Genomic DNA, 12,515 nt, shown 5'->3' with positions numbered 1-12,515 from the left:
ATAGTGGTTAATGTGTCAGACTAGGACCTGGGAAACCCAGGTTCAAATCCCCACTTGTGCCATAAAAGCTTGCTGGGTGACCTTGGGCCAGTCACACACTCAGCCCTGACCCTGATTAATATTTGGATGAGACACCTCCAATGAATACCAGGGCCATGACACGGAGGCAGGCAATGGCAAACCACCTACAAACGTCTCTTGCCTCGAAAATCCTACGGGGTCACCATAAGTCAGCTGTGACTTGATGACAAAAAAGAAAGAAAGAAAAATTACTGGAATTAAAGCAAACCAGAAGACTAACCTCTTCTGGACTTCCTACCATAGTCTGACAACACTGTCATGAGCACCAGTGGCCCTACAACAGCTGTTTGAAATTACAAGAAATATTATTTGTAGCTTAATTTTATTTAGCCCATTTTTATCCTAGTCTTCTTCCAAGGAGTTCAAGGTGACATTTATAGTTCTATCCTCCTCTATTTTATCTTCACAACAGTCCTATGAGGGTAGGTCAGGCTGTTAACCAAATCAGTCTAACCGTGCCATAACATGCAAAGCCGTTTCCTTGCTAGGATGGAGAAAACATGTGTATTTTGGATACCTTAATATACATGGGATCTAGCCTGTGTATACCAAGGTCTAGCTTCCGATCAACACTTGGAAAATTAGGGGGGAGGGAAGTCTCTTAAACAAACATGGTTTTTATTTTATAAACAGAAAAAGAGACCAAATTAATCTATGGAAAAACTGGCCATGAAAATTACGAAAGGAAAAATCAATGTGGTAAATGACACACACTAGGGGTGTGCATACAGAGATGCTGAATTAAACCCCCTGAAAAATACCTTTTCAGTATTTTTTTGTTTGTTGTTTTTTTACCAGCAAAAAAAAATGGTGGCAATAAATGGGAGCTGAAAAAGTGGACCTCAAATAATGCTGAATTTATTTGGAATTATTCGGGGTTGCAAAATGAGCGCTGCAGCAGGCAGCTGCTTCCTCCAGGCCCCATGTGGGTCTCAGAGGCAGCTCTACACCCGCAGCCACCACAGCTGCAGCCCTGGAGTGAAGGTAAGTGGAGGGGAAGGGGAAATGGAGGCAGTAAAATTTGGATTTTTGGGGGAATCAATATATTCCTGACATGCAGGTTTGGGAATATCCAGGTTTACCAGAAACATTCTGGTCCATTTCATCCAAATCCGAATTTTACCAATTTTTTTCCCGCACCCCTAGCATACACATAAACCTTTCCTTAGAAAAACTGCCTACCTACTGGAGAAGAAAACTAAAAGGGGGAAAGCAAGACAATCAAGCCTGCTCCCAGAGAGAAGGGAGGTTGTTCTCAGCAGTGACAAAGCAGCATCAGGGGATGAAACTGATCAGGTGGGGGAAGGACAGAAGTCTGTGAAGCAGAGAAGCAAGAAGCCAACCAAGAGACAGGAGTAACAGGATGAGTCCAAAACCAGCAACAAAAGTGGGACTGAGCGGTAACACTTTTTACTCTTTTTCTGAGACTAAGGTTGGTATTGGTATTGGAATATGGGAATAATAAAAATGTGATCTTTCGAAGATAAGCCAGCCTGAAAATAGATCCATTGTCTTCAGGGCAGAGGGTCCCCCCCCCTTTTTGCATGGAAATAGTCTAAAATGTTCCCTTGAAGGTAGATATGGCTGAGTACTTGTAATGATTGGAAAAGGACAGTAATATTCCTGTCCGATCATTGAACTATGGAGGAAATGGCTGGAATCGGCCCATTGCCTATTGTTTTGGAAATCTGGGTTGCTAGTTAGGATCAGATGATCTGAGAACAGGCTCTGAGGTCCTTGGGGGAAATGGCCTTCGATTGAATCCCTCTTAGGGTCAGTATCTGCATGATTGATAGAGGAGCTGCCCTGCATTCCTTTCTGCCTTTGACTCACTGACTTTTGATATCAGTTTAATTCAGGCTCCTTTTATCAATCTTAGGCCCACACTGAGGTATACTTGGGTACAGGAAAAGGGGAACAAGTCATGCCAAAAATGGGGGTGAGGGCCTTGGGGTTATCAAGGCCCAATAACACCTTGGAAGTTTCATGGTGATTTGAACCTCGGTCTCCCAGACCTAGCCAGACACTCTAACTACAGTACCACTCTGCCCCTCATTTCTTGGTCTCTTCTCTGTTTTCCAGCATCAATACATGCAAGATCAGCTGAGGTCAAGTTCCCTACTAGCCAGATCTGAAGAACTTAAACATAGATTCTCTTTCCCAAAGCAGCCACCCATAGAAACACTTGCATGGTCCCACACTATGTTCATGTCCTTGATCTCCCTTCCAAGTGAGCTAGCCCAGATCTTGCCAGCAGGCAGCCAGCCAGCAGCAAATTACACTGGGGCCCTGCCTATAACAAGCTGTTCTCTGAAGATTGACCATATATTCCTACAAAACCAAGCATGTTACTCTCGCTGCACTTTGCATGGTTCCAGCTCTGTACTAATTGCTTTAGGGAAAAGCAGAGGCAAACACACAAACAAAAACTTAGCACGGATGAATTTGAGATCTATACAGACATATACTGCAAAGGATGGAAAGCAAATTCTCTCTCAACTAGCATTACAGGCAACAATTAGTCACAGTTTCAGGAATGCTAAGAACCCTTTGATCTGTCCATATACAAAAAGGCATAGGTCTGTTTTATAGTCGGAGGGGGGAAAGTTTACTTCTAGACACACATCCTGTGGCAAATTGTATTCATCACTATCATTCTGCGCTCAAGGGCTTGCTTAGGACTGGAAACATTACGGGGGAGGGAATGACAAAAACTAGGAGCCAATAAACAACATATAGTGGGGGAAAACTAAACAGGTTTTAAGTAGTATGACAGAAGAGGATAAGGGGAGCAATATATGAGGAAGGGAATATAGTAAGAATTTCTTGTATCAGGTGGTACATGCTTTTGTTGTAAAGTACAGTTATAACAAAAGATAGCATGTTTGTAATCCCTGTTACTAATTTATACTAATTTTAGTTTATAAAATCTTTCATGTTTTAACAGATTACATTCTCATATAATTAAACCAGCATGTAATTTGAATTATTCCAGCTTTACTGATGAGAAATTTAGATTGAGAAAAAATTGACTTGGCCAGCAAACTATAGTGAATCCAGGCAATGATTCTTGAACTCTGATCTCTGACATTCAAGTGCTTTTGTTTTTGTCTCCTTGACTACACAGATTGTCTAATTGGTGGTGTAATCATGATTCTGGTACCTAAATGGTTTCCAGACAAGCATCAGTACTGGGTTACTCTTCACCAAGGCATTTCTAATTTTAAAAACACAAGGCATCATCAAGCCAAAATGAAACTATTTTGAGTGTGTGTGTGTGTGTGTGTGTGTGTGTGTGTGTGTGTGTGAGAGAGAGAGAGAGAGAGAGAGAGAGAGAGAGAGAGAGAGAGAGAGAGAGAGAGAGAGAGAGAGAGAGAGAGAGAGAGAGGCGCCTTTTATGCATGGGTTGTTCCCATCACACACCCCTGACTACTTTGGGGCTTTGTTTGAATTATGCATGTATTTTCCAACCTTCAGAAGTCACCTCACTCTCCCTTCGCGTTTTCCCTGCATTTTCAGGATGCTGGTTTATCCTGAGTTTAAAGTTTGCCTCGATCCCAAATTGAAAGTTGGTCCTGTGCATACTTGTCACTTTGAGTTTTCCTCCCCACACCCATTCTCGCTTTGCCCTCCCACTGGTCTATGTCCTGTGCATACTTGTCACTTCGAGTTTTCCTCCTCACACCCATTCTCGCTTTGCCCTCCCACTGGTCTATCTCCCTCATCCGACCCCTCCCCTCAAAGTCATTTATGAGTACACTAGTGAGAAAATAATGCTGGAATACTATGAGGCTGCTTATTTCACAGCGAGTGTGGGTCAGTTTCAGTTCTCAGCAGGATGGAACAGAGCTGGCCTGATTTGCAGCCCTCCCCTTATACCCATCCTCTTATAGGCATGGAAGTAGGGTTGCCAGGTGCCTGGTGGTGGTGTGCAAACCCCCGGCAATTCACCCCCCTGCCTGTTGACCACCTGAGGGTTGGTGGGCAAATGTGCACACGCGCGTACACATGGCGCGCACGTCACTTCCAGTTTACAAACTCCTAGTTTGAGTGGTAAAAGGCCACTTGTGATGCGGCACTTCTGGGTGTAAACGCATTGCAAAGGGCGTTCGCCTGAACTCTGCCCCAAAAGCTCCTGCCGGAGGAGAGGAGGGACTTGGCAGCCCTACATGGAAGCCTTTTTTTGTTTGCGAGTGCAAGACTACCAATGGAATGACAAATGTCACCAATGACTGTGTGAATGTTTTTATGTTTTTATAACCCCTGCAAATTGGCTGGGGTGTGTGTCTGGACCCTTCTGTGCTTTGGCTGTAAAATGGCCGCTCAGTTCAGATCAAATTAAAGAATTGTGCTGCGGGGCTGGTGAGGGCTGGTGACATATTTTTTTAAAATACACCAAAGCCAACGACAAAGCAGCATTTTCAGGAGGGAGGGTCTCACATGTGGTTCAGAAGCTCTGCATTTTCTCTGGAGATGCATAATTGATCACAAGGTACTCCTGGAATTTCTTTTGGGCAAAAAGCCCCTGCGCATAGTGTTTTGAGAATTCAACTACAAATACTGTGCAGTTAGAGATCAGCAGGTCCAGTAGAAACTGACCATACATAAAAAGCCAGAGTGAGAGAGAGAGGGGCACCTCCTAAACTCTCCATTTGAATCAATGCTGCTCGAACATGTTATATTTTGCTTGTGTCATGTCAATTAATCAATTACATTTTTCCATTGCCTTCACCCATGTTGTTCAAGGTAGCGTACATGCTTCTCCTCTCCTCCATTCTGCCCTTACAACAATCCTGTGGAGTAGATTAGGTAGGGGGGGAAAATGACCAATATAACCCAATGAGTTTCATAACTGAGTTTTTACTGCATTCCCTGTCATCTCGCTGCATTCCCTGTCATCTCGCTCTGTCAACGTTGGTATTCTAAACAATAGAAGCAAATTACTGTCTGACCTGCTATAGCTACAGCTTTGGCTACACTGGTGTTCTTACAGGGAATCAGTTTTATTTCAGGGTAAATCCAATTATTTCCCATGAATAGCTTCTGACCTCACTAAAATATATGTTAGTCTTGCCTCCTTTCTTAGATAATCTTGCTACTTAATCACACCTTCCTACTTGGTAAAGACGTGACCTTAGTGCCTATTCACTCTTAGGAGTCAGAGGTTAATGGGGTGCAGTTGGAAACCACAGAATAAATAGCCACACAGATGCTAGGAGGTGATGAGAGTGGAAGGGTCTGCCACAAAAGACTCTCCCGTTACAACTAAACTGATCAAAAAATGCAACGGTATTACAAAATGTGTGGTCTAGTTAACTGAGTTCAAGACCAAAGAACCAGACACAGCTGAAAGCTTACTCTCTCTCTCACACACACCTGTCTCTCACTTGTCTAGCAGAACAATCTTAAAGAATATATATCATCATCTTATATTCTAATAGCGAAGTCAGCCAAATCTTTGACTACCTAAATCCGATGACTGGAGCTGTGAACTGTCAAGGCAGATCTTTTTGCAAACCTGAAAAGGGCCCCAGGTTTGCAGAAAAAATGTGAAATCTAAAACAAAAACAACCCCCACACACAAACACTGTTGTTGTTTTTAAAACTGAAAAAGGAGTGCCTGTAGCTTAAAGCAACAGATTTCCTCAGTGGCTGTTGCTAGGTAACCACTGTGGTCCAAGGCTTGGTTCTGCCAGTAAAAGTAAGGGGAAGGAGGCAGAGCCCTTTCCAGGCCTATTTTGGCTTTTGAAGGAGGACTCATTGGGGCCAGGCCTGACTAGGATTGCCAGCTCCAGATGGGGATATTCTTGGAGATTATGAGGTGGAGTCTGTGGAGGGCAGGGTTTAGGAAGGGAAGAGGCCTCAGCAGGATATAATGCCATAGAGCCCGCTCTCCATAGCAGTTATTTTCTCCAGGGGGAACTGATCTCTGGAGCCAGCGTGGTGTAGTGGTTAAGAGCAGTGGTCTGGAGCGGTGGAGTCTGATCTGGGGAACCGGGTTTCATTCCCCACTCCTCCACATGAGCGGCGGAGGCTAATCTGGTGAACTGGGTTGGTTTCCCCACTCTAACACACGAAGCCAGCTGGGTGACCTTGGGCTAGTCACACTCTCTCAGCCCCACCTACCTCACAGGGTGTCTGTTGTGGGGAGGGGAAGGGAAGGCAATCGTCAGCGGGTTTGATTCTCCCTTAAGTGGCAGAGAAAGTCAGCATATAAAAACCAACTCTTCTTCTTCGTCTGGAGATCAGTTGTAATTCCAGGGTATCTCCAGGTCTCACCGGACTTGCATGACTCAGCTAGACCTGGCTGCTTGCTACTGATCAATAGCAGCCACCCTATGAAAGCCAATGTGGTGTAGCAGTTAGAGTGTCAGAGTAGAGGCTGCGTTACACAGGTTCAAATCCCCATGTTGATACGGAAGCTCACTGGGTGATTTTGGACCATTCACAGACTTTCCGTCTAACCTACCTCACAGGATTGTTGTGTGGATAAAAAGGAGAGGAGACTAACGTAAGCTCCTTTGGCCCCCACTATGGAGAAAGACTGTAGTTTTCCAAGGTAAAGGCTGCAGGGGGCAAGGACACAGAAAACTTAAGACAGAGGGGCAGATAAAGATAGGTTGGCTATTGGGTGAGAAGGAGATAGGGTTGCCAACTCCAGGATGGGAAAGTTCTGGATATTTGAGAGGTGGAGCCTAGGGAGGGTGGGGCTTGAGGAGAGGGACCTCAGAAGGGTACAATGCCATATAGTCCGCCTTCCAAAGCAGTTATTTCCTCCAGAAGTGATAAGAATAGCTTTAGGAACTGCCGGAAACTCTACAATAAAATGCCAACAGCAGCAGTGTATCCCCTGCCCTGGCCAGGAGCCTGGCGTCCCTGGATAGAAAGTTGAGAACCTTTGTTGAACTGAAGCACTAACAAAGCTCAATATATGCTTAAAGAGTAGGGAAGCAGTTGACCAATGGTAGGGTGCATGTGTGTGTGTATGTATGTGTGTGTGCACACATGCACGCGTGCTCACATTCATGACAGCTAGAATGTGGAATTTAATCAGGATTAAATGTGAAAGGCAAACTGGTCTTGCTTCCAAATCTGTCATGGACTCTTTGATTCCCACATTCTAAAAATGATACATTAACCTATACAAGTAATGTATTTAAGAAATAATGAAAAGAAAACAAGATGGTAATATCCAGGAGGAAGAGGAGGAGAAGCAATGGAGAGGGATCAGTCTCTCCAATGTGTCCACACTTGAAAAGTAATTGTGAAGCCTGACAAGTCTGCTGGTGTTAAAAGTCTTTGCGGCTTCTCTTAAAGGGCTTTCTGTTGATTCATGGTGATCATGCCTGACAGCTAGCATTTCCGTTAATAATAATCATAAATAAACTGGACAAGGTCACCTGACCCGAAATGAGCATATCTACAGTGCCATATCCATTATAGCAATGTGTATCCATGACAGCAAATCGGGAAGGGTCCAAGGCACATTAACATGATATCCAAGCAGAAACACCTTGGGTTCCGGACTTTTTTTTTTAACGGTTCACAATGGCAATCTTTATACATAGGCAGGGATTAAGACAAGTTGGTCTTTTTCTAAGAGGAAACACAGAACCCATACTGTTCTGATCCAAATGTTAAACACAAACCATTTTCCCCTTTGCATCCCAGCTTAATCTTAGCTTTATGCTGCAGTTATAATCTTGATTTTATGACCCCATAAATCTGTTGACATGTGAAAGATTGTGCTCCCACCCAATACAGAGTTATGACTTTATTGCTATAGGAGGGAAATGCAAGTAGAAAACGTTCTATGAGAGAGTGGAATGCTTTCTTCATTGACAAGTAAATGCTCCATGATGGGGGGATACTTGCACTGATTTTGTTTAAACAAAAAGCGCTGGAAAAATATTTAAATGTGATCTGTGACATCTTATATGGTCTACTGAAAACACGCACCATCCATTCAAAATGGTGGTCTGCATCCAAAAATAGAGCCACTTCTGCTCAAAATTAAGCTTTGATCTCCCCCTTCCTTTGCACTTAAACCCTCTTTGCAAGGTTTAGTGAAGATGGGAGTTATACATTGTGCTGATGGTCAACGGAGTCAAGCTATATCAGGGTATCAGGTCAAGCAATTCCCAAAGTGTTTGAGTGCTGGAAGGGAGCTCAAGGGTCAAGCCATCCAAACACCTGCCATTATGCCAGGATTCACTAGAACTAAACCGTCCCTGGCAGCTGCTTATGCAGCTGCTTCTCGGGAATCCTAAATGAAGGGTTTCGTACCAGACAAGGAGAAATGTTTCTAGAGTGTACCAGGCATACAGAAATAAAACCAGAGTGTGCCAGCCTATGAAACTGCACAAAGTATTGGGGGGGGGGTGTTGAGCACAAGAGCAGAAACCACACCACACAATGGCATTCACAGAACATGGGTGGGCTTGTCTCCTACATCAATAGTACTGTGTACAAAAACAATACCAGGAGCCATCATGGCTATAGTAAGCAATCCAAGTAGCTAACTCCTCTTTGGATATGTCCACTTACCGAGTAAGTTAATCACAGCACACAGAGCGGAATTTTCTATCTTCTGAAATTATAGGAAATTAGGAACGCAACACAGATGTATATTCCTTTCCTCCACTTGCATACTCCTTGTACTGAGGTTGGGCAAACAGTTTACCACATATCATCCCCTGATGGGTACAGAGTGTTTTAAGGCCCAGACCTTGGGGCCACAAGTCCTGAGCTCCACACTGAGAGCTCAGCAGGGGCCCTCAAATGCAGCTGTGCACCTCCTACCTTGGGTGCTCTTTCTCTTTCTTTCTCTATGGTTGGTTATGCATGGTTGGTTTGTCTTGTGATTCTCCCACAAATGTCCTGATTCTCTGCAGGGATTATGCATGACGTTCCCCTCCCTCAGGGCTCAGCTTGCTTCAGTTTTGTGATTTCCCCGCGTTTTCCAATCCCTGTTTTATCCTGAAAATAAGTTCACTTCTGAGCTTATCTCGGATGTGAGTAGGTACATAGTTCAGCCGCAGATCATGTTCCCATGTCATGACATGCCCCCATTCTCCTACCCCTCCTCCAACTCCTCCTTCAGCCAGCCTTCAACCATCCCCTCCACAATGGCCCAGGAAGCCTTATCGAAGACGGAGGCAGCCATGGTCAGTTCCTTCTCTGTGCCCCCTTGCTGCATTTTTTATTTTTTTCTGCTGCTCCGATAAGAGTATCAATATAGCATCCAAAAATACTATTAAAAATTGCAGAGAGGTCCAGCAGAGGCTAGGATCGTATGTTAGCCCCCCCGCCACATTTGGGTGATAACTTACCCACCGGAGCAGAGGGCGAGTGTACGATCCTAGCCTCTGCTGGCTCTCTCTGCAATTTTTAATAGTATTTTGGATGATATGATGATATATCAGTATTCCAACGGAGTGGCAGGAAAAAAAACATGGCGAGGGGCACAGAGAAGGAGACGTCTATTTTAGTGATTTTCAGCAGTGTGTCCAACCAAGATTCCCCCCTTTCCCTTTTGTGCGATTCACATGGACAAATGGCGAAACTGCCCATCCATTCAAGTCATTGCGTGTTCAACTGCACTGATCCCCCCCTTTCCTTTTGTGCAATTCACAGGGATTCTAAGACAGGGATTCTAGTCAGTTTCAGCAGTGTGAGTACAAAGGAGAATCTCCCCCATTTTACTCGTGGATGCAACTCTGTACTCCATTTTGGGTTGTGAAATGGCCGCTCACGGGGGGAGAGGGGGAGAAAGGGGAGGGGAGCGGGGTGATGTTTTTGTCAGAGTCAACATACTGCCAATGACAATGCAGCGTTTCAAGGGATGGGGACTCAGGCACTTCCTGCTTTCTTCTTGTGATTATGCTGTACTCAAGAGACCGTCCAGGACTTTCTTAACTATAAGCAACACCATGCATAAGGTTTTCCAATCTTGGGATATAAAAGTCTGAGACAAGAGAGGGACCAACCAGGGACATACTAACCAGGCATAAATGACCTATAAATGTACATATGTAGACCTTTACAGACTATAATACTTTAGTCATTTAGTGTCTCGAAGGATCCTGCAATGAAGGGGGGGGCGGGCTCCAGAAGCCCATTAAGTCCAGAGACTAAAATGATCTAGCTATCCTGCAGGTTATTAGGCAAATTTTCCAGGCTACTTGGCAGCATTATACAGATGACCAAGCAACCCTGGGATGAGATAGCTGGTTTAGTGTATCATTGGGATGTTCTCTAGCTTCTAGGTTTGCCAGCTCACTAGAAGTAGGAAGTGGAAAGTAATCAATCATCCTGTGTTACCCATTGTAAGGGTGGGCTGACATCAACCTTGCATGATCTTTTTTCTCTCCCTATAATTCATCAAGATATTTTGAATGTACAAAATATATCTCCATACTGAGTATCTGCCAAATCATGCTTCACATTTACATGTTTGTTTTATTTTTATAAAATATATACTTATTATTTTTATTTTATTTCTTTAGAGCATTTCAACTTGGCTTTAGTACAGTGAACAGAGTGCTGAATTTTATCTCTACACCCCACTAGGTCTTCAAAGTGTGCTTAGGTTTAAACAGATGAAACACAAATTAAATGACTTGGACTGGGGAGATCTCGGTTTGAATCCATGCTATGAAGCTAACTTAGTGATTTTGGGACTATCGCTCTCAACATAAGACACGGTTGCCAACTTCCAGGTGGAGACTGGAGATTTCCTGGAATTATTACTGATCTCCAGATGACAGCGATCAGCTCCCCTGGAGAAAATGGCTGCTTCGGAGGGTGGACTCTACTGTATTATACCCCAATGTGGTCCCTCCCCTTTCCAAATCCTGCCCTCCCCAGGCTCCACCCCCAAATCTCCAGGAATTTCCCAACCTGGAGTTGGCAACCCTACAGCATAACCTGATAATCTCTATACATGCTGCCCAAAACTGCCTGGAGGAATGTGACAAAAAATAAAATAAGTAAGACAGGTAAAACTGATACTTTCTCAAGAGCCATTTTTTAGGATGAAAAAGCCTCCAATGCTCAGAACAAATATAGACAGCTCAGTTCTCAAAGGAAGCTGGGCAGTGCTTGGCTAGATAAATTCAGCATAAGACAGATGCAGGCAAAACAAAAGCACCACTTATTTTACTAAACCGGCTAGAGATGTAGTTAGGAACAATGACGTCCTGAGACCTGGAGAATTGCACACGGTTAAATATTTCCCTTGTTCTGCTCAGCAATGGTCAGAGCTTTACTTTCTGTAAAGGTTAAAGAAAGCAACAACAAAATAGTAATGTCTGTTGAGAGTGGATAAACTGTCCAGACATGTAGTAGAATGGACTATAAAAACACACATTTACAAAAGAAATATAGTAATCACAGCTTAGAACAATGCTAGTTTAAGTTTCTTCAAGCAAGAGTTCTGCCTAAAGAAAAGGTATACAGGCCTCAGCAGCTGTGGAGATGTATTAGTTAGTTTCTTATTCCAAACCATTATGAGCACAATCCTATCAAAGTTTCATTTTAAGTACCATGGATTTCAACAGGAAAGCATTTGCTGAAGAGGAATGAATGAGTAATTAACAGAGGGCCAAAGTTAAGCACTTTTATTAAAGGTACAATCAGGGCGGTCGCCTAGGACACAGACCTCAGTGGGGCGCACAACTGGCCTGAGGGGCACCATTTTAAACAGATTAGGTAAGGTAAAGGTCCCCTGTGCAAGCACCGGGTCATTCCTGACCCATGGGGTGACGTCACATCCCGACGTTTACTAGGCAGATTTTGTTTACAGGGTGGTTTGCCATTGCCTTCCCCAGTCCTCTTCCCTTTACCCCCAGCAAGCTGGGTACTCATTTTACCGACCTCGGAAGGATGGAAGGCTGAGTCAACCTTGAGCCAGCTACCTGAAACCAACTTTCGTTGGGTTCGAACTCAGGTCATGAGCAGAGCTTGGACTGCAGTACTGCAGCTTACCACTCTGCGCCACGGGGCTCTTAAACAGATTAGTGTCTTGAAAAAAAATGCAACTGACAATTTATATTTTTTTATTTTAAGATAAGTACCACAACAGTGCTTTGGAATATAATTAATTATAACCTCTTATAAAAAGTCTTGAGGAAAGCATCAGGCTTTTATTTTTTCTACGACGTCTGTTTTTGAAAATTGATTCGCAATGGGGGGCACAAGTAGTTAGCCTTGCCTAGGGCGCAAAAAAGACTGGCACCGGCCCTGGGTACAATGTACATACAGTATTCTTCCAACCAGCGGTTCCCAAACTATGCTCCACAGAGCACTTGGTGCTCCGTGAAACATCTCCTAGTGTTCCATGAAGAGACTGGAAAGAAAAAATACTATTGTCAATCGGTTTAGTATATAGGAGCTAGGTGAAAATTAATGCTCTGTGACAAATCTGTCTCCTG

The 12,515-nt window shown here is 43.9% G+C and overlaps 1 protein-coding gene across 1 annotated transcript in view; it reads right to left on the bottom strand.

Annotated features, from left to right (window-relative positions):
* Positions 1-12,515, bottom strand: part of KIF26B (kinesin family member 26B) — a 366,977-nt gene that overhangs the window by 15,476 nt on the left and 338,986 nt on the right. The window lies entirely within an intron of this gene.

The sequence above is a fragment of the Euleptes europaea genome, chromosome 7 (assembly GCF_029931775.1).
Source record: "Euleptes europaea isolate rEulEur1 chromosome 7, rEulEur1.hap1, whole genome shotgun sequence".
NCBI classification, from domain to species: Eukaryota; Metazoa; Chordata; class Lepidosauria; order Squamata; family Sphaerodactylidae; genus Euleptes; species Euleptes europaea.
This window is presented reverse-complemented; position numbering and strand designations above follow the sequence as displayed.